A 21,740-nucleotide genomic window follows, 5' to 3' on the forward strand; every position below is an offset into this window, starting at 1 on the left:
TGTGTCAAGAGTGCTTCAGAAGTAGTGTCAGGTGGCAAGGGAGCTTGGGAACGTGCTGCTAGCTGAGTTGACGAACGAGTAAATCGTGCAGCTGGTGGTATTGTGGAAGGTGTTGCAACAACTAGGGTTGTCTCTGCTTTTGTTTGGTGGCAGCTATTTGTTTCTGTTTGGCTTGTTCTGCAGCTCGTGTAGCATGGGATACCCTGTCGGTACAATTTACCGCTGGACTTCGACCTTCTATTGCACCATCAGTACCAGCAGAATCTGCAGGATTGTTCCGCTTCCCTTTCCCTGTCGTTCTGTCTTGCTTCCTCTTTCTCTGTGCCATGTTAAGTCAAGCCGACAAGAAAAACGAATAACAATTTAGTTCTTCAGAACAAATGTACTTTGATGTAAGAACATGGTGTGATAGAAAGATATTGTATGTTCTAGAAACAGGAACACGTGTCTTAGTCACAAGTATAATGTGTAAAGTAAGCAGATGAAATTCAACAAAATTAGAAGCAATACAAGCTAGACATCATACATAACATGCAACCACATATAACAGTGCCAAGTTAGAGGGAGCACCTGTGATGGTGCACTAGGGGAGATGTGCTCATCACCAACACAACTATGTTGAGTGTCTATGCATGTGTTGTCTTGGAAATCATCTTGGGGGGATGGAGGAGTAGAATCTGTAGAGGCCCTCCATTTGGAAGGAGCACCTTCATCCGCTGCCTTGCTAACTTCCTTCCGCTTTATTGATTTTGAATTGTCAAGTAAAACCGACAAGAAAAAGCAATAAAATTCACTCTTCAGAACTCATTCGTGCATGATACTGACAATCACTACTTTGATGTAAGGCAAACACATGATTCCAGGATGGAATAATACGAAAAACAGGACGGCATGGCATATTCACAACTGTTTGTGTAAACTAAGCAGAAACCATTTCACCAAATAAGAAGTAATGCAAGCTAGACACCACGTGAAAGATGCAACCAATATGACTCTGCCAAGTTAAAAGTGTTCCATCATAAATGGCATTTCAACAAATTAGAAGCAGCGGATGCTATAAATCATATCAAAGATGCAACTAATATCACACTGCATATACTAAAGGTGTCTCGTCATATTGATTTATGCGGGATACAAAAAGTGTTGGAGATCGTAGCATAATTTAAAAAATTTCCTACGCTCACCAAGATCCATCTATGGAGTATACTAGCAACAAGGGGAAAGGAGTGCATCTACATACCCTTGTAGATCGCGAGCGGAAGCGTTCCAATGAACGTGGTTGATGGAGTCGTACTCGCCGTGATCCAAATCACCGATGACCGAGTGCCGAACGGACGGCACCTCCGCGTTCAACACACGTACGATGCAGCGACGTCTCCTCCTTCTTGATCCAGCAAGGGGGAAGGAGAGGTTGATGGAGATCTAGCAGCACGACGGCGTGGTGGTGGATGTAGCGGGATCTCGGCAGGGCTTCGCCGAGCTTCTGCGAGAGGGAGAGGTGTTGCAGGGGAGGAGGGAGGCGCCCAAGGCTGTAGTATTGCTGCCCTCCCTCGCCCCCTTTATATAGGCCCCCTGGGAGGGGGGGGGGGCGCCGGCCAAGTCCCATCTAGAGGGGGGGCGGGGCGGCGGCCAAGGGGGGTAACTTACCCCCCAAGTCAAGTGGGGCGCCCCCCACCCTAGGGTTTCCAACCCTAGGCGCAGGGGGGAGGCCCATGGGGGGCGCCCCAGCCCACTAAGGGCTGGTTCCCTTCCCACTTCAGCCCATGGGGCCCTCCGGGATAGGTGGCCCCACCCGGTGGACCCCCGGGACCCTTCCGGTGGTCCCGGTACAATACCGGTAACCCCCGAAACTTTCCCGGTGGCCGAAACTGGACTTCCTATATATAATTCTTCACCTCCGGACCATTCCGGAACTCCTCGTGACGTCCGGGATCTCATCCGGGACTTCGAACAACTTTCGGGTTTCCGCATACTCATATCTCTACAACCCTAGCATCACCGAACCTTAAGTGTGTAGACCCTACGGGTTCGGGAGACATGCAGACATGACCGAGACGCCTCTCCGGTCAATAACCAACAGCGGGATCTGGATACCCATGTTGGCTCCCACATGTTCCACGATGATCTCATCGGATGAACCACGATGTCGAGGATTCAATCAATCCCGTATACAATTCCCTTTGTCAAACGGTATGTTACTTGCCCGAGATTCGATCGTCGGTATCCCAATACCTTGTTCAATCTCGTTACCGGCAAGTCTCTTTACTCGTACCGCAATGCATGATACCATGACTAACTCCTTAGTCACATTGAGCTCATTATGATGATGCACTACCGAGTGGGCCCAGAGATACCTCTCCGTCATACGGAGTGACAAATCCCAGTCTCGATCCGTGCCAACCCAACAGACACTTTCGGAGATACCCGTAGTGTACCTTTATAGTCACCCAGTTACGTTGTGACGTTTGGCACACCCAAAGCACTCCTACGGTATCCGGGAGTGCACGATCTCATGGTCTAAGGAATAGATACTTGACATTGGAAAAGCTCTAGCAAACGAAGCTACACGATCTTTTATGCTATGCTTAGGATTGGGTCTTGTCCATCACATCATTCTCCTAATGATGTGATCCCGTTATCAACGACATCCAATGTCCATAGTCAGGAAACCATGACTATCGGTTGATCAACGAGCTAGTCAACTAGAGGCTTACTAGGGACACATTGTGGTCTATGTATTCACACATGTATTACGATTTCCGGATAACACAATTATAGCATGAATAATTGACAATTATCATGAACAAAGAAATATAATAATAACCATTTATTATTGCCTCTAGGGCATATTTCCAACAGTCTCCCACTTGCACTAGAGTCAATAATCTAGTTACATTGTGATGAATCGAACACCCATTGCGTCCTGGTGTTGATCATGTTTTGCTCTAGGGAGAGGTTTAGTCAACGGATCTGCTACATTCAGGTCCGTATGTACTTTACAAATATCTATGTCTCCATTTTGAACACTTTCACGAATGGAGTTGAAGCGACGCTTGATATGCCTGGTCTTCCTGTGAAATCTGGGCTCCTTCGCAAGGGCAATAGCTCCAGTGTTGTCACAGAAGAGAGTCATCGGGCCCGACGCATTGGGAATCACCCCTAGGTCGGTAATGAACTCCTTTATCGAGACTGCTTCCTGTGCTGCCTCCGAGGCTGCCATGTACTCCGCTTCACATGTAGATCCCGCCACGACGCTTTGCTTGCAACTGCACCAGCTTACTGCTCCTCCATTCAAAATATACACGTATCCGGTTTGTGACTTCGAGTCATCCAGATCTGTGTCGAAGCTAGCGTCGACGTAACCCTTTACGACGAGCTCTTCGTCACCTCCATAAACGAGAAACATATCCTTAGTCCTCTTCAGGTACTTCAGGATATTCTTGACCGCTGTCCAGTGTTCCATGCCGGGATTACTTTGGTACCTTCCTACCAAACTCACGGCAAGGTTTACATCAGGTCTGATACACAACATGGCATGGATATGTGTAACATCACGTTCGAGATTCATCAAGAATAAACCATTGACCAGCGGGGCATGACCATAAAACATATCTCTCATATAAATAGAACAACCATTATTCTCAGATTTAAATGAGTAGCCATCTCGAATTAAACGAGATCCAGATACAATGTTCATGCTCAAAGCTGGCACTAAATAACAATTATTGAGGTTTAAAACTAATCCCGTAGGTAGATGCAGAGGTAGCGTGCCGACGGCGATCACATCGACCTTGGAACCATTCCCGACGCGCATCGTCACCTCGTCCTTTGCCAGTCTCCGTTTATTCCGCAGTTCCTGTTTTGAGTTACAAATATGAGCAACTGCACCGGTATCAAATACCCAGGAGCTACTACAAGTACTGGTAAGGTACACATCAATTACATGTATATCACATATACCTTTGGTGTTGCCGGCCTTCTTGTCCGCTAAGTATTTGGGGCAGTTCCGCTTCCAGTGACCACTTCCCTTGCAATAAAAGCACTCAGTCTCGGGCTTGGGTCCATTCCTTGACTTCTTCCCGGCAACTGGCTTACCGGGCGCGGCAACTCCCTTGCCGTCCTTCTTGAAATTCTTCTTACCCTTGCCCTTCTTGAACTTAGTGGTTTTATTCACCATCAACACTTGATGTTCTTTTCTGATCTCCACCTCCGCTGATTTCAACATCGAATATACCTCAGGAATGGTCTTTTCCATCCCTTGCATATTGAAGTTCATCACAAAGCTCTTATAGCTTGGTGGAAGCGACTGGAGGATTCTGTCAATGACCGCGTCATTCGGGAGATTAACTCCTAGCTGAGACAAGCGGTTGTGCAACCCAGACATTCTGAGTATGTGCTCACTAACAGAACTATTCTCCTCCATTTTACAGCTGAAGAACTTGTCGGAGACTTCATATCTCTCGACCCGGGCATGAGCTTGGAAAACCATTTTCAGCTCGTCGAACATCTCATATGCTCCATGTTTCTCAAAACGCTTTTGGAGACCCGGTTCTAAGCTGTAAAGCATGCCGCACTGAACGAGGGAGTAATCATCAGCACGTGATTGCCAAGCGTTCATAACGTCTTGGTTCTCTGGGATTGGTGCTTCACCTAGCGGTGCTTCTAGGACGTAATCTTTCTTGGCAGCTATGAGGATGATCCTCAGGTTCCGGACCCAGTCCGTATAGTTACGGCCATCATCTTTCAGCTTGGTTTTCTCTAGGAACGCGTTGAAGTTGAGGACAACGTGGGCCATTTGATCTACAAGACATAGTGTAAAGATTTTAGACTAAGTTCATGATAATTAAGTTCATCTAATCAAATTACTCAATGAACTCCCACTCAGATAGACATCCCTCTAGTCATCTAAGTGAAACATGATCCGAGTTAACTAGGCCGTGTCCGATCATCACGTGAGACGGACTAGTCAAGATCGGTGAACATCTCCATGTTGATCGTATCTTCTATACGACTCATGCTCGACCTTTCGGTCCTCCGTGTTCCGAGGCCATGTCTGTACATGCTAGGCTCGTCAAGTCAACCTAAGTGTATTGCATGTGTTCCGAGGCCATGTCTGTACATGCTAGGCTCGTCAACACCTGTTGTATGCGAACGTTAGAATCTATCACACCCGATCATCACGTGGTGCTTCGAAACAACGAACCTTCGCAACGGTGCACAGTTAGGGGGAACACTTTCTTGAAATTATTATAAGGGATCATCTTACTTACTACCGTCGTTCTAAGCAAATAAGATGCAAAACATGATAAACATCACATGCAATCAAATAGTGACATGATATGGCCAATATCATTTGCTCCTTTGATCTCCATCTTCGGGGCACCATGATCATCTTCGTCACCGGCATGACACCATGATCTCCATCATTGTGTCTTCATGAAGTTGTCACGCCAACGATTACGTCTACTTCTATGGCTAACGCGTTTAGCAACAAAGTAAAGTAATTTACATGGCATTATTCAATGACACGCAGGTCATACAAAATAATAAAGACAACTCCTATGGCTCCTGCCGGTTGTCATACTCATCGACATGCAAGTCGTGATTCCTATTACAAGAATATGATCAATCTCATACATCACATATATCATTCATCACATCTTCTGGCCATATCACATCACATAGCACTTGCTGCAAAAACAAGTTAGACGTCCTCTAATTGTTGTTGCAAGTTTTTACGTGGCTTGTATAGGTTTCTAGCAAGAACGTTTCTTACCTACGTAAAACCACAACGTGATTTGCCAATTTCTATTTACCCTTCATAAGGACCCTTTTCATCGAATCCGTTCCGACTAAAGTAGGAGAGACAGACACCCGCTAGCCACCTTATGCAACTAGTGCATGTCAGTCGGTGGAACCTGTCTCACGTAAGCGTACGTGTAAGGTCGGTCCGGGCCAGTTCATCCCACAATACCGCCGAAACAAGATAAGACTAGTAGCGACAAGAAGAATTGGCAACATCAACGCCCACAACTACTTTGTGTTCTACTCGTGCATAGTAACTACGCATAAACCTGGCTCTGATACCACTGTTGGAGATCGTAGCATAATTTAAAAATTTTCCTACGCTCACCAAGATCCATCTATGGAGTATACTAGCAACGAGGGGAAAGGAGTGCATCTACATACCCTTGTAGATCGCGAGCGGAAGCGTTCCAATGAACGTGGTTGATGGAGTCGTACTCGCCGTGATCCAAATCACCGAAGACCGAGTGCCGAACGGACGGCACCTCCGCGTTCAACACACGTACGGTGCAGCGACGTCTCCTCCTTCTTGATCCAGCAAGGGGGAAGGAGAGGTTGATGGAGATCCAGCAGCACGACGGCGTGGTGGTGGATGTAGCGGGATCTCGGCAGGGCTTCGCCGAGCTTCTGCGAGAGGGAGAGGTGTTGCAGGGGAGGAGGGAGGCGCCCAAGGCTGTAGTATTGCTGCCCTCCCTCGCCCCCTTTATATAGGCCCCCTGGGAGGGGGGGGGGCGCCGTCCAAGTCCCATCTAGAGGGGGGGGGGCGGCCAAGGGGGGTAACTTACCCCCCAAGTCAAGTGGGGCGCCCCCCCACCCTAGGGTTTCCAACCCTAGGCGCAGGGGGGAGGCCCATGGGGGGCGCCCCAGCCCACTAAGGGCTGGTTCCCTTCCCACTTCAGCCCATGGGGCCCTCCGGGATAGGTGACCCCACCCGGTGGACCCCCGGGACCCTTTCGGTGGTCCCGGTACAATACCGATAACCCCCGAAACTTTCCCGGTGGCCGAAACTGGACTTCCTATATATAATTCTTCACCTCCGGACCATTCCGGAACTCCTCGTGACGTCCGGGATCTCATCCGGGACTCCGAACAACTTTCGGGTTTCCGCATACTCATATCTCTACAACCCTAGCGTCACCGAACCTTAAGTGTGTAGACCCTACGGGTTCAGAAGACATGCAGACATGACCGAGACGCCTCTCCGGTCAATAACCAACAACGGGATCTGGATACCCATGTTGGCTCCCAACTGTTCCACGATGATCTCATTGGATGAACCACGATGTCGAGGATTCAATCAATCCCGTATACAATTCCCTTTGTCAAACGGTATGTTACTTGCTCGAGATTCGATCGTCGATATCCCAATACCTTGTTCAATCTCGTTACCGACAAGTCTCTTTACTCGTACCGCAATGCATGATCCCGTGACTAACTCCTTAGTCACATTGAGCTCATTATGATGATGCACTACCGAGTGGGCCCAGAGATACCTCTCCGTCATACGGAGTGACAAATCCCAGTCTCGATCCGTGCCAACCCAACAGACACTTTCGGAGATACCCGTAGTGTACCTTTATAGTCACCCAGTTACGTTGTGACATTTGGCACACCCAAAGCACTCCTACGGTATCCGGGAGTTGCACGATCTCATGGTCTAAGGAATAGATACTTGACATTGGAAAAGCTCTAGCAAACGAAACTACACGATCTTTTATGCTATGCTTAGGATTGGGTCTTGTCCATCACATCATTCTCCTAATGATGTGATCCCGTTATCAACGACATCCAATGTCCATAGTCAGGAAACCATGACTATCGGTTGATCAACGAGCTAGTCAACTAGAGGCTTACTAGGGACACGTTGTGTTCTATGTATTCACACATGTATTACGATTTCCGGATAACACAATTATAGCATGAACAATAGACAATTATCATGAACAAAGAAATATAATAATAACCATTTATTATTGCCTCTAGGGCATATTTCCAACAAAAAGACAATAGTTTTATGTGAGGACATGCTTAATAGACAGATGTACTATGTGCTAAATACAGGAAGGCATGTCACATTAACAGGTATAATGTATAAGCTAAGCAGAATAGCACATGCAGTTTAACCAGATTGGAAGAATTACAATCTAGACACCATATGCAACATGCAACCACATATCACGTTGCCAAGTTAGAGCAAGCACCCGCGATGCTAGTGTCGGGGATATGCGGTAATCAACTACAGAGCTACGTTCACTATCTTCATCTAGCCTTGCTGTTTCTTGAGAATCATGTCGGGAGGCTGACGCTGCATTCTTTAAATGAGGAGTATTCCACTTGCCTGACTGCCTCATCATAAGTGATTGATGAGGGATACACAAGAACATTAGTTTGATGTAAGAACATGGTTAATACACAGATGTACTAGTATGTACCAAAAACAAAAAGGCATGTCATATTCAAAGGTATAATGTGTAAGCTAAGCAGATGCAATTTAACAAAATTGGAAGCAATACAAGCTAGACATCCGGCTGGAGTGGTGAGCATGACCATCTAGGACCTGAGAGCCTGGTGGGAGGCGGGCTGCTTCGCCACCATCGCGGCTTTTTAGTTGGCTTCCAGGTGATGCCTCTCTTTGCTGGGCTTGTCACTGGCTCGGCCAGTGCCCTGACTAGCTATTTGTCTTTTGGTGCTCACGGGATGGTGGTTCATGTAAAAAATATCTTTCCTTATCTTAATAAAGACCGACTTCGGCCTTTTGAATACAAGCTAGACACCATATGGAACATGCAACCACATATGACACCGCGAAGTTAAAGCAAGCACCTGGGATGGTGGTTCATTGCGAGCGAGGTCATCAACTCCAGAGCTACGTTTACCGTCTCCATCTGCTGACACTGCACCTATTATAAGGCTGAAACGTGTCTGGCCTATCCGCGTACGACGCTGGAGCGACTTCTCTCTTTTCTTTTTTGCTTCTCTCATAGCAGCAGAGTCTGAAATACCCTTGCATAAAAACACAATAGTGAGAGTATGGGTGAAGTGTGTGCATAACTAGTGCACTGTAAAAGTAGCAGATAGCAGGTGGCTGAAAAATAAATGACAGGAGACATATTATAGCTCTACAACATTGCATGGCAAACAAATTAGATTCTACTCCGTATGATTTTGTAATATATGAGCACAGGAAATGCAGGTACTCCTCCAGCACACCACCACATGTGGTCATGTCAAGATAACAGTCGGCTGAAAATAAATAGGTCAGTCGATTTTTTTAATGAACCGTCCGATCTATAAGGAACATGCAGATGGGAGTCATCTACCTCCCGCCAGTCACTGTTGACGATCTTTCTCGAACCGCCAGCGACCACCGGCCCAGACCCCTGCCTCTGCCGCCCCGCCCTCCCCTCGACCTCACACCACCGCCGTGCTTGGCAGCGCCCCCAGGCCATCCCTTTAATCCCGGCCGACCTCCAGATCGGGTGCCAGTAGCTCTAGGCCCCACACGCCCCTAAGATAAACACCGAGGCGCTGCTTTCCCGGCGTAATAGGCGGACTAGCGCCTGTTACGCCGGGGAATGCTTCCGTTAATTGGGAATCAACTGACCAGGAATTGAAATTCAGGGGGGCGACGGACCTCTAGCTAAGGTGAAATAGTATATGAGGAGAAACCTTGTGCATCGCGAGTTACTAGGAACATCTAGTATCAAGAAGAAGCGGTCAACTAGTGTCTTCTGTGGGATGAATACCGTGCAAGTAGACATGTAAGATTTGCACGAATAAGGGAAGAGGAGTACCATTTTCGGTTGCCGCTGTGGTCGCCTCCACATGTCGTGCTGATCTTCTTCTTTTTGCTGGGGAAACCGATGTTCTGGAGGGTGCAGGCTTGGACGAACCCATGGCCAAATTGTTGACTGTGTTGCCGTGGCCGTATGTCGGCGGAGGGGAAGCAGATCCGAGCTGGCGAAGGACGGCGTAGCAGGAACAACTCCGGTGCGCTGGAGGGTGGTGAAGTTGGAGCGGCAGCGGTGAGGTGCAGGATGGCGTGGTTGAACTGGCTCGGGTACGGATGGCTCGGCCTCGGCTTCAACTACTAGCCATGGAGGGTGTTGCGGTTGAGGTTGCGGTGGACGACGACGTCGGGGTATCGGCTCCGGCGTGATGGAGGAGGGCAGCGGTTGATGGGTGGAATGGGGTGGCGGATGGAGGACGCCGATGTTTCGCGGCTGGTGGAGAGGTAGTTTTTGCGCCCACGGAGTACGAATGGGGAATCGGATGGGTGGGCGGGGGAAGGGAGGAGTGTCGGTGTCAAAACCGGCGGATCTCGGGTAGGGGGTCCCGAACTGTGCGTCTAAGGCGGATGGTAACAGGAGGCAGGGGACACAATGTTTACCCAGGTTCGGGCCCTCTCGATGGAGGTAATACCCTACTTCCTGCTTGATTGATCTTGATGATATGAGTATTACAAGAGTTGATCTACCACGAGATCGTAGAGGCTAAACCCTAGAAGCTAGCCTATGGTATGATTGTTGTTGTCCTACAGACTAAACCCTCCGGTTTATATAGACACTGGAGGGGGCTAGGGTTACACAGAGTTGGTTACAAGGGAGGAGATCTACATATCCGTATTGCCAAGCTTGCCTTCCACGCCAAGGAGAGTCCCATCCGGACACGGGTCGAAGTCTTCAATCTTGTATCTTCATAGTCCAACAGTCCGGCCAAAGGATATAGTCCGGCTGTCCGAGGACCCCCTAATCCAGGACTCCCTCAGTAGCCCCTGAACTAGGCTTCAATGACGATGAGTCCGGCGCGCAGATTGTCTTCGGCATTGCAAGGCGGGTTCCTCCTCCGTATTCTGAATACCTGTTGAGTAGTGTCCAGCTTCCCATAAATGTTGCACTCCTTGGCTTCCGCGCCTAATAATGGATATCCTCCACGCGTCGAGGGAATGCGAGAAGTCGGGGCATTTTTACAATTGCCACCCTAGCCATGTGGGTAAATCGTCTATTAAAGAGACGGGGATTCTCAGATCCAGATCACACCATCCTCCCACACCGAGTATCCATTGCAGCGCGCCCGGAAAAAATCCATTCCAACATGGCCGGTCATCGCAGCTCCTCCTCTCGCTCCCGTAGCCCTAAGCCCGGCAATTGGAAGAAGTGTTCCGTCCCCCACAGCCAATTAGTAGAGTTACAAACCCAGGGGTTTCTCCCTCCAGCGTATATGGTCCCCGTTCGAGCCGGGCTCGCCACCTATAACGGCGGGGAGCAAGCGGAGATCTTTCCCAGCCCATCCATGGGGGAGCGGGTATGCCTTGTCCCTAACTTATTAAGAGGGCTTGGATTTCCAATTCATCCGTTCCTCCGCAGGCTCCTGGAGTTCTATGGCCTCCAGCTGCATAATTTCACTCCCGCCTCCATATTACACATTGCTGGCTATGTTGCCCTTTGCGAGCTGTTTCTGGGTTGCGAAGCTCATTTCGAGCTATGGAAGAGGCTATTCTGCCTCGTACCCCGTACACAGGAGGGGTCACTGTACCAAGTGGGCGGAGCCGAAATATGGCGCATCACCAGGACCGGATACCTGTCCGGTACTCCGAAGAAGACATCCGAGGACTGGCCTTCGGAGTGGTTTTATATGGAGGACGTCCCCCTTCCGGACCCTATTCGGATGGGCCTCCCTGAGTTCGACAACGCTCCCCTGAAGAAACGCCGCAGCTGGCGCCCTCAGAGCCCTCAGGAGGAAGATAACGGAGAAGTCCTTTACCTGATGGGCCGGATAAAAATGCTGGCTCAATTAGGACTAACAATAATCGAGGTTATGCGAATATGTATAATGCGGGGGGTACAGCCACTTCAATATCGAGGGCATCCATGTGGCACTTTAACGGAGAAGATGATGCCACCCGCTGCGGTCGTAAGGGACCGGACTCAGTTGCTGCTCTAGCAAAAATCCTGTCCGATTTGTACAAGGGAGAGGAAGAGGAGTTCATCCGCATTAAGCCACGGGATGGATTCTCCATGTACAACCCTCCAAGCTGGGTGAGCTGTCACTTTTTACTCCCAACCTTCCCGCATTCTTCGTCATAAGTACTTACCTTGCCATTTCATGGCAGGAACTGTGAAAAGCTGTAAGGGAGGTCCACAGCCCGCCTCCACAACCGGAGGACCCTGACTGGGCCCTCGATCCCGGACTCGAAGAGGATCCGGACATATTTATGGAGCTGATCAACAGGACATTCTATCAATTGAGCTGCGACGATGCCATGGTGGCCATCATAGCCGACTATCCTGGGCTATTCCCTGCATCGCATGTAAGTAAAACCAGAGTCCCAACTTCCGAGAAGGATCACCTTTTCTGCACTTCACCTACCGTACACATATGGTGTCTTACAGGGAAGGCCCTCGGGACGCCATGCCGAACCCGCAGTGACTCGCCAAGAAGGGGCACTGAAGACGGGTAGGCTAAAAAGGAAGGCGGTCAGGACTGAGACGCCGTCGCAGAGGTATGATACAGAACCTCGCTCCGTGGTTGTCGTCTTTTAAAATATAATAACGTCCACGTTTCCTAGTAGGAAAAACGCTCGCCGGACTATATCCGGAGAGGTTGCCGATCACGCCTCCACCAGTCGGGCTCCAGGGCCGGACATAGAGGCGGAAGCTAACACGGGGTGAATGCCGGATGTTCCTCCTACAGAGGATGCGGATAGGCTATCCGCTACAAATTCCGAAGTGGAGAGCGCTATGAATCACAGGCGTCGCCGGGCCGTACTCCGCGACGCTTGTTTCTCCCAAGAGGCGTTTGATGCCTTCAACTCAGGAGACGCGTACATCCGTGCTGCTCAAAATGGTCTTGCCAGAGCCACGAACCAGTATGTAAAGGATATACGGGTAAGAAAATATGATAATTATATATATCAGTAGCCCCTGAGACTTGAAACAGTTGACACAACTGATTTAAGGATCATTATTTGCGCAGGTTCTTACAGAGAAGAATACCCAATTGTCTCAAGAGCTGGAAGAGTGCAAAGCCCAGCTACGGGCCGCAGTTGCCGCGCTGAAGAAGTCCGAGAAGGCCCCCTCTGGTAACACTTGTCTCCATTGCAAAGAATGACAGGTACCAGATAGTATGTGGCATGCATGCAAATCTAACAATAGATTCTGCAGATGACTCCGGAGTGAATCTGGAGGTCATGATAGGGAACGAGCCGCATGCCCAACGAAACCTAAAGGCTGGTGAGCGCGTGCTTAAAAAGGTTAGGCAGGAGAGAAACAATCTCCAAGATGCCAATATCTAGCTGGGCGTGGAACTGAAGGATGTTCGGGCCCAGCTTGCTGACTCCGTAAAGGAGAATAAGAGGCTTCGACGCGGCATTTTCAGTAAGTGCTTGAATGAACTTTTAAAGAGTTCGGCGACGAAACCGGCCAACAGACTTATATCTGCAGGTATGCTGACGGGTCGTCCTGAGGAGGAGATGCCCGGGTCCGCGGGTGATCTTCTGCCAGAGCTCTCACAACTGCACGAACAAGTTCGGCAGGTGATGCAGGGCATTGCCCAAGCCTTGTGGCCATCCGTCTCTCTGCCAGGAGGCATGGGGGAGCTTGTAGAGAAGCTCAAGGGAGCGCGGCGACGCTTCTGATTATGGAAGATATCAGCCTGCCGACAAGGTGCGAGGGAAGCCTGGGCCATGGTGAAGACGCGGTATACCAAGGCTGACCCTAACCACATGGCCGAGGTCGGACCTGTGGGGCCTGACGGGAAGGAGATCCCCATCAGTTTGGTGTATGACCAAGTAGAATTAGCCGCAAAGTATTCCCAACAGGATTCTAGGCTAGACAGCCTGTTGGATGGTATAGAAGAAGAATTTAGTCAGTCTAAGTGACTGTGTACTTCAAGTGACATATATTGTCCCTAGCCGGATTGTAAATCATTTGTCATGGCGGACCTTTTCGCTTCGACCTCTGGACCCGATAGTCCGGAGTGTATCCGAATACCCGCTCAGTTATGTAAAAACTGGGGTACGCGTGGAAACCAGGCGTAGGGGTCATAAGTGCTTGAACAGACAAGTACCCAACTAGCTATGTTATATTGCATGGATAGTAAGAAACATCTTCCAGGGAGAATAGTTGCGTTAAGGGTTCCTTTCCCTGGGTACGCATGCCCTAATGTGCATGTCCGAACTGCGAAAAGAGACACAGGCTATAAACATCTGGGGGCATGTATTAAAATAAATAAAAGTCATCTTTTGTTCACCGACCAAGTATTCCCTTAAGAACGCTAGCTTTCGGCTTCACCCAGTCTAAGGTACACATCCGGCTGACCCGGCAATAACAATCGCAGAGGTGCTCCCCTTATGCCCTAGCCGAATTAATGGGAATGTAGGGCATGAACACAAGAGCCAGGCAACCCAGCTTGGCCAAAACTTAAGTCATATCGATGCATATAATGGCGAAAAAAGGTACATGTGGAAGAATAACACATGTGTGGGGCATAGAGCCCGGAAAATAGTTATATTAAGCTCCTGTATAAGAAGCCCCCAGGTATAATGAGCGCGGTTAGCGCGTCAAGATTGTGTAGACAAGACACAATTTAGCCTTTTAAGGCCTTGAAGAAAAGGAAAAAAGAAAGAGATAAAAGACAGATAACGGATATTTTAAAAAATTGATGGAGGTAAGGAGACGAACATAGAGTCCGGCACTAGGCGTAGAACCTTCGGAGTCTGGCTGCGTTCCATGGGTTTGGCTTGAGTCGATTATCCGATGCATCCCGCAGACGGTACGCTCCACCGGTCAGAACTTGGTCAATAATGAAGGGACCTTCCCATTTGGGCTTGAGCTTGTTCTTTTTCTTCTCTGGTAGGCGTAGAACAAGTTCGCCAACATTATAGGTTTTGGCCCGTACTTCTCTGCTTTGATACCTTCGAGCCTGTTGCTGATAGAATGCGGAACGGGCTTTTGCCACGTCACGCTCCTCCTCCAGGGCGTCCAAACTGTCTTGCCGATCAAGCTCGGCTTCTTTCTCTTCATACATGCGCACGGGAGGTGAGTCATGGATTATGTCGCAGGGCAGTACCGCCTCTACGCCGTACACCATAAAAAACGGTGTGTATCCGGTAGTGCGATTCGGCGTGGTCCGCAGCCCCCATAGTACGGAGTCGAGCTCCTCTACCTAGTGCGTGTTTGATTCCTTTAAGGACCGCACTAATCTGGGTTTAATGCCGCTCATGATAAGACCATTTGCTCGCTCGACTTGACCGTTAGTTTGCGGGTGATAGACAGAAGCATAATCGAGCTTGATGCCCATGTTGCTGCACCAAAGTTTTACCTCGTCGGCTGTAAAGTTCAAGCCGTTGTCGGTGATGATGCTGTGGGGGACGCCATAACGGTGTACAACCCCAGATATGAAGTCTATCACTGGTCCGGATTCGGCCGTTTTAACTAGTTTGGCTTCTATCCATTTGGTGAATTTATCCACCATGACCAATAAGTATTTTTTCTTATGGCTTCCCCCTTTGAGGGGTCCGACCATATCAAGCGCCCAGACAGCAAAGGGCCAAGTAATGGGGATTGTTTGGAGAGCGGTAGGCGGCATATGGCTTTGGTTTGCAAAGAGCTGGCAACTGACGCAACGTTGGACAAGGTCCTGTGCGTCTGCTCGGGCCGTCGGCCAGTAGAAACCTCTACGGAAGGCCTTGCTTACAAGGGCCCGAGCTGCAGCGTGGTGGCCGCCAAGTCCAGCATGAATTTCTGCCAAAAGTTTCCGCCCTTCCTCTTCGGAGATGCACCTTTGAAGGACTCCGGTGGCGCTTTTCTTATAAAGCTCTCCCTGGTGGACCTTGTAGGCTTTAGACCGCCGCACAACGCAACTGCCTCGTTCGGGTCCTCCGGTAGTTCCTGCCTAGTTAGGTAGGCCAGGAAGGGTTCTGTCCACGGGGCGATGACAGCCATAATCACGTGGGCGGAAGGTGTTATTTCGGTGGCGGAGCCTCCGATTACGTCAGAGTGTTCGGTATCTGGTGTTGTGGCCAAGTCCAGACTGTTGTTGCCGGTCTCTCCTTCCCATACCACAGATGGCTTAAACAACCTTTCCAAGAAGATATTGGGTGGGACAGGGTCGCGCTTAGCGCCGATGCGGGCGAGGATGTCCGCCGCTTGATTGTTTTCTCGGACCACATGGTGGAATTCGAGCCCCTCGAACCGAGCTGACATTTTGAGGACGGCGTTGCGGTAAGCCGCCATTTTCGGATCCTTGGCGTCAAAGTCTCCATTTATCTAAGATATTGCGAGGTTCGAGTCCCCCCGCACCTCCAGGCGTTGAATGCCCATGGAGACTGCCATCCGGAGGCCGTGTAACAGGGCCTCATATTCTGCCACATTGTTGGAGTCTGTGTATAGTATTTGGAGTACGTACTGGACTGTATCTCCGGTGGGGGATGTCAGGACGACACCAGCCCCCAGACCCGCCAGCATTTTAGAGCCGTCAAAGTGCATGATCCAATTGGAGTACGCGCTGTATTCTTTAGGGAGTTCGGCTTCTGTCCACTCGGCGACAAAATCGGCCAGTACTTGCGACTTAATGGCTCGCCGTGGTTTATATGTTATGTCGAACGGGAGGAGCTCGATAGCCCATTTAGCAATCCGGCCCGTGGCATCACGGTTGTTTATTATGTCGTTGAGTGGTACTTCCGAGGCCACCGTAATTGAACACTCTTGAAAGTAGTGTCGTAATTTCCGGGATGCCATGAATACCGCGTATGCTATCTTTTGATAATGTGGGTACCGTGATTTGCATGGAGTGAGGACAGTGGATACATAGTATACCGGCTTTTGAAGTGGGAATTTATGTCCGTCCGTCTCTCGTTCGACGACGAGCACTGCGCTCACAACTTGGTGAGTTGCCGCTATATATAACAGCATTGGTTTGCCGACATTTGGCGCGGCCAGGATTGGGTTGGTGGCCAGGATGGCTTTTATTTCCAATCCGGCCGTGGCCGCATCCATCCACTCGAAGTGTTCGGTGCACCGAAGAAGGCGATAAAGGGGTAGTGCCTTTTCTCCTAATCGGGAGATAAAGCGGCTTAAGGCCGCCACGCATCCAGTTAGTTTCCGAATTTGCTTGAGGTCTGTTGGGATAGCCAACTGTGACAGAGCTCGGATTTTAGCCGGATTTGCTTCGATTCCTCTACTGGAGACGATGAAGCCCAGGAGCTTTCTGGCGGGCACGCCAAAAACACATTTTTCCGGATTGAGCTTGATGTCATATGTTCGGAGATTGTCGAACGTGAGCCTCAAGTCGTCTATTAAGGATTCGACGTGTCTGGTTTTAACGATCACATCGTCTACGTATGCCTCCACTGTTTTGCCGATCTGTTTTTCCAGGCATGTCTGAATCATGCGTTGATACGTTGCACCAGCGTTCTTGAGCCCGAAGGGCATGGTGTTAAAACAGAAGGGGCCGTATGGGGTGATAAATGCTGTTGCGGCTTGGTCGGACTCCGCCATCTTGATTTGATGGTATCTGGAGTATGCGTCGAGGAAACACAATGAGTCGTGTCCTGCAGTAGCGTCGATAATTTGATCGATGCGGGGAGGGGGAAGGGATCCTTGGGGCAAGCCTTGTTAAGGTCCTTGAAATCGACACATAGGCGCCAGGATTTATCCTTCTTTGGTACCATCACAAGGTTTGCTGGCCAGTCCGGATGTTTTATTTCTCTAATGAATCCGGCCTCCAGTAACTTGGCTAGCTCCTCTCCCATGGCTTGTCGCTTAGGTACAGAGAAACTCCGAAGAGTCTGCTTGACCGGCTTGAATACCTTTAGAATGTTAAGGCTATGCTCGGCCAGCCTGCGTGGGATTCCTGGCATGTCTGAAGGATGCCAGGCGAATATGTCCCAATTCTCGCGCAGGAACTCCCTTGGTGCGGCGTCTACAGTGGGGTTTAACTGTGCCCCGATAGATGCTCTTTTTGTAGGGTCCGTTGGGTGGACTTGGAATTTGACTATTTCATCCGCTGGTTTAAAAGAGGTGGACTTGGATCTTTTGTCGAGTATCACATCGTCCCTGTCCACTGTGGAGCGCAGCGCAGTTAATTCCTCGGCCGCAAGGGCTTCGGATAATGCCTCGAGGGCCAGTGCGGCTCTTTTGTTTTCGGCGCGGAGTGCTATGTCCGGATCACTAGCTAGAGTGATGATTCCATTGGGCCCGGGCATTTTGAGCTTCATGTAACCGTAATGGGGTATGGCTTGGAAGATCGTGAATGCTCCCGCCCTAGAAGGGCGTGGTATCCGCTACTGAACGGGGCCACTTGGAATGTGATTTCTTCGGACCTATAATTCGCCGGCGTGCTGAATACCACATCTAGTGTGATTTTCCCAGCTCATCGTGCCTCCCGACTAGGGATGATTCCTCTGAAGGTCGTGCTGCTTTGCTCAATGCGGTTTCTGTCTATTTCCATTTTTTGAAGAGTCTCCTCATAGATGAGGTTTAATCCGCTGCCGTCCTCCATGAGCACTTTAGTAAGCGGGAAGCCATTCACAATTGGACTAAGGACCAAGGCGACTGGTGCTCGGGCTGTTCAGAATTTAGGTTCGTCACTGGCATTGAAGGTGATAGCCGTGTCGCTCCATGGATTTATTGCTGCCACGTGGCAGACTTCAGCAAGGCTGCGGAGTGCTCGTTTACGCCTATTATTTGAGGCGAAGGTCTCGAAGACTGTCAATACTGTATTGTTGTTCTCCACGGGATGGTGTTGTGCGGTACTGTTAATGAGGAGATCCTCACCGCTCTTGGCCACCTGCCGGAGTACCCAACATGCTCTAAGGCTGTGTGTTGGTATGGTATCCGTTGTACTGTGAATTTTGCTTGGCCCATTAAGCCATCCCTCCAATACGGTTCTATGCCCTGTAGTGGGCTTTTGCTTCTTTGTAATTGGGTCGGGTGACTTACGAGAGTGCACCCTTTTAGTTCGGACTGGGGGTTGTGTCAGAGCTGGATTATCCCAAAAATTTTGTTTGGGTTTTCCAGGCGCTTTCCATCGCACAGTACTTCCGTACTATGGCCGCCAAGTCAGCGAAGTGTGCTATGTCACGGCGACTTATGGCGTTGAGGATTCCCTTGTCCGTGCAATTATTGCAAAAGAATGAAATTGCGTCTTCCTCGCGACAGTCCTTGACCTTGTTCATTACAAGGAGGAATCTGGCCCAATAGTAATGTACTGTCTCCTGGGGCTCTTGTCTAATGTGGGAAAGATCGTTTATATCTGGGTGGGTGGGTGGATTTAAGTCCGAACCTTGACCCGATCTGAGACCCAGGGGCGGAGGAGTTTCCGATCTTGGCAGTTCGGGCTCCGGGATGTTGCCCAATAGGTCTGGCCCGCTGCCTGATTCTAGGTTCAGGGTTTGGGCGATGTCCTCCTATAGACGGGTATCCGGTTCAGAGAGCTCGGGAATACGGACATAGTTTGTCCTCAAGATAGAGGAAGAATTGCCGCATTGCTCCTCCACCACCGCTATCTGATGGGTGACCGGCGGGGAGTCAATCTCCCTTTGGTCGGGTTTAAGCCCGATCTGATCATAGTCCGTAGCGACTCCCAGAGCGGCGATGCGATCCAAGAGCTCGTTCAAAGAAGAGAGCTCTATTGGATCCAACTACTCGGCGAGTCCCGAGCTAACGTGGAGGCTGTTTTCGATGACCCGAGAAGTCATCGTCGGCGCAGCGACCGAACAGGCGGTCATGACGAAACCGCCTAGTCGGAGAGTTTGGCCTACAGCCAGGGCTCCCCCAGAGGTGATGTTGTCCTTGACAACAAGGCGAGCCATCCAGCCTTATGATGACGGCACAGTGGAACTCTCAATGAAAGCACCAATGTCGGTAGTCAAAATCGGCGGATCTCGGGTAGGGGGTCCCGAACTGTGCGTCTAAGGCGGATGGTAACAGGAGGCAGGGGACACAATGTTTACCCAGGTTCGGGTCCTCTCGATGGAGGTAATACCCTACTTCCTGCTTGATTGATCTTGATGATATGAGTATTACAAGAGTTTATCTACCACGAGATCGTAGAGGCTAAACCCTAGAGGCTAGCCTATGGTATGATTGTTGTTGTCCTACGGACTAAACCCTCCGGTTTATATAGACACCAGAGGGGGCTAGGGTTACACAAAGTCGGTTAAAAGGGAGGAGATCTACATATCTGTATTGCCAAGCTTGCCTTCCACGCCAAGGAGAGTCCCATCCGGACACGGGTCGAAGTCTTCAATCTTGTATCTTCATAGTCCAACAGCCCGGCCAAAGGATATAGTCCGGCTGTCCGAGGACCCCCTAATCGAGGACTCCCTCAGGGAGAACCATGTTTCGGTCTGGGACGCGCTTGTTTTTGGCTGTTTTGAATAGAAGATGGGACGCGCTTGTTTGAAATTTGGGGAAAGTACAAACTTTGCCCCCCTCTTAAATTTCGGACCTACTGCGGGTCGGGGGTAGGATGGTAATCCCAGGTGTCCCAAATAGTGGGCGGGAGCGATTTCGGCCGCAAGCATGTGTGCTTAGGCGGCCATTGTGTATGAATGTTTTTCGGAGGTGGTTGCGTGGTGTCTAGATGAAGCTACAAACCTACCCCGGTTTAGACCTTTGGACGTCGGGCCGGTAGGTTTCACGGGTCGGAGTTATTAGAAAAGTAATTTCCTTGTACTACCAAACATTGGTCTCACGCGGTTTCGGGCGAGTAGAGGCTCTTTTGGCGCTTCGTTCAAAATTTTGAAACACAAGCATTCACGTTTAGAGTACTCTTGAACTTTGAGGATTGACCTAAATAGACAACGTTAAATTTGACCTTGTATGTTTGAAAACCTCATTAAATTATCTGCTTCTTTTTGAAATTTTGACACTTGAAAATCCTATTACTACGATTATTTTGGAATGGAGGAGCTAAATTAGAATCTATTTTGTACACGACTACATATGCTATTATGTACAAAATCAGAGCAAAGATTGGTGCCCCCATAATTTAGGTATGATTTACAAATGCCATGATATCAAATTCAAATAATTGAATGGACTTCATGTTGAATTTGATTTTTTAAAACCACCTTAAGTTGAATTTAAATGTATGCTAGTTCATAGGTAGCTATTTATAATGTTCATTGTGTAACTTTCGTATGTATAATGTGCTTTACACACACAACATGAACTATACTCACGTTTATATTCGATTGCTAAAGTGATGCATTGTCTGGAGTTCAAAATACTAACTACTTGGATCAATTGTGTCAAATAATAACATAGACATGCTCAAATTCGATAGAATCTAGATGTCTGATGGATCAATGACCGTTCCTTACGCGAATTGCAAATATCATGATCCCATCCTAATATTTGGATACAATTTATATCTTTAATCAATGTGTACAACAGTCTTGTACGTGTAGTTTCACTCTCCATCGGTGGTCTCTCACACATGCTCACACACTCTCTCCCGAGGTGTCTTTCTCGCACACATGCTCTCGGTATAACCCTCCCTCCCTCTCGTAACCATTTACGACTGTTTTCACTAACCTTTATCACAAGCACTCTTCCTCTCGCAAGCATACACACGCACAATCCCCATCGACCCTTTCTATATACATAGACCTGCCTACGTGTCTCTTGTACGCACATTATCTTTAGGCCTGTCTCTCACGCATTGTCTCACACCTCTCTTCCTAATCGACGAGTATGATTCTAGCAGAGCATTTTGTAGGATGCCCCTTAAAGTTAGGTTGGATGAATAGTAATATCAGAGATAAAGGGGTTACCTTAGTCCGAGAACCTAGGGTTACAAATCCTAGCCCGCTTTGTCAGTGGACATAGAGTCCTTCACAATTATGCTATCTTTGTCTTGTACGAGTAGTCATCCATGGGTCTCCCTAAATGCGTCATGGGCCGACCAATGTGGCGCAGGACGGAACC

The sequence above is a fragment of the Triticum aestivum genome, chromosome 3D (genome assembly GCF_018294505.1).
Source record: "Triticum aestivum cultivar Chinese Spring chromosome 3D, IWGSC CS RefSeq v2.1, whole genome shotgun sequence".
NCBI lineage: Eukaryota > Viridiplantae > Streptophyta > Magnoliopsida > Poales > Poaceae > Triticum > Triticum aestivum.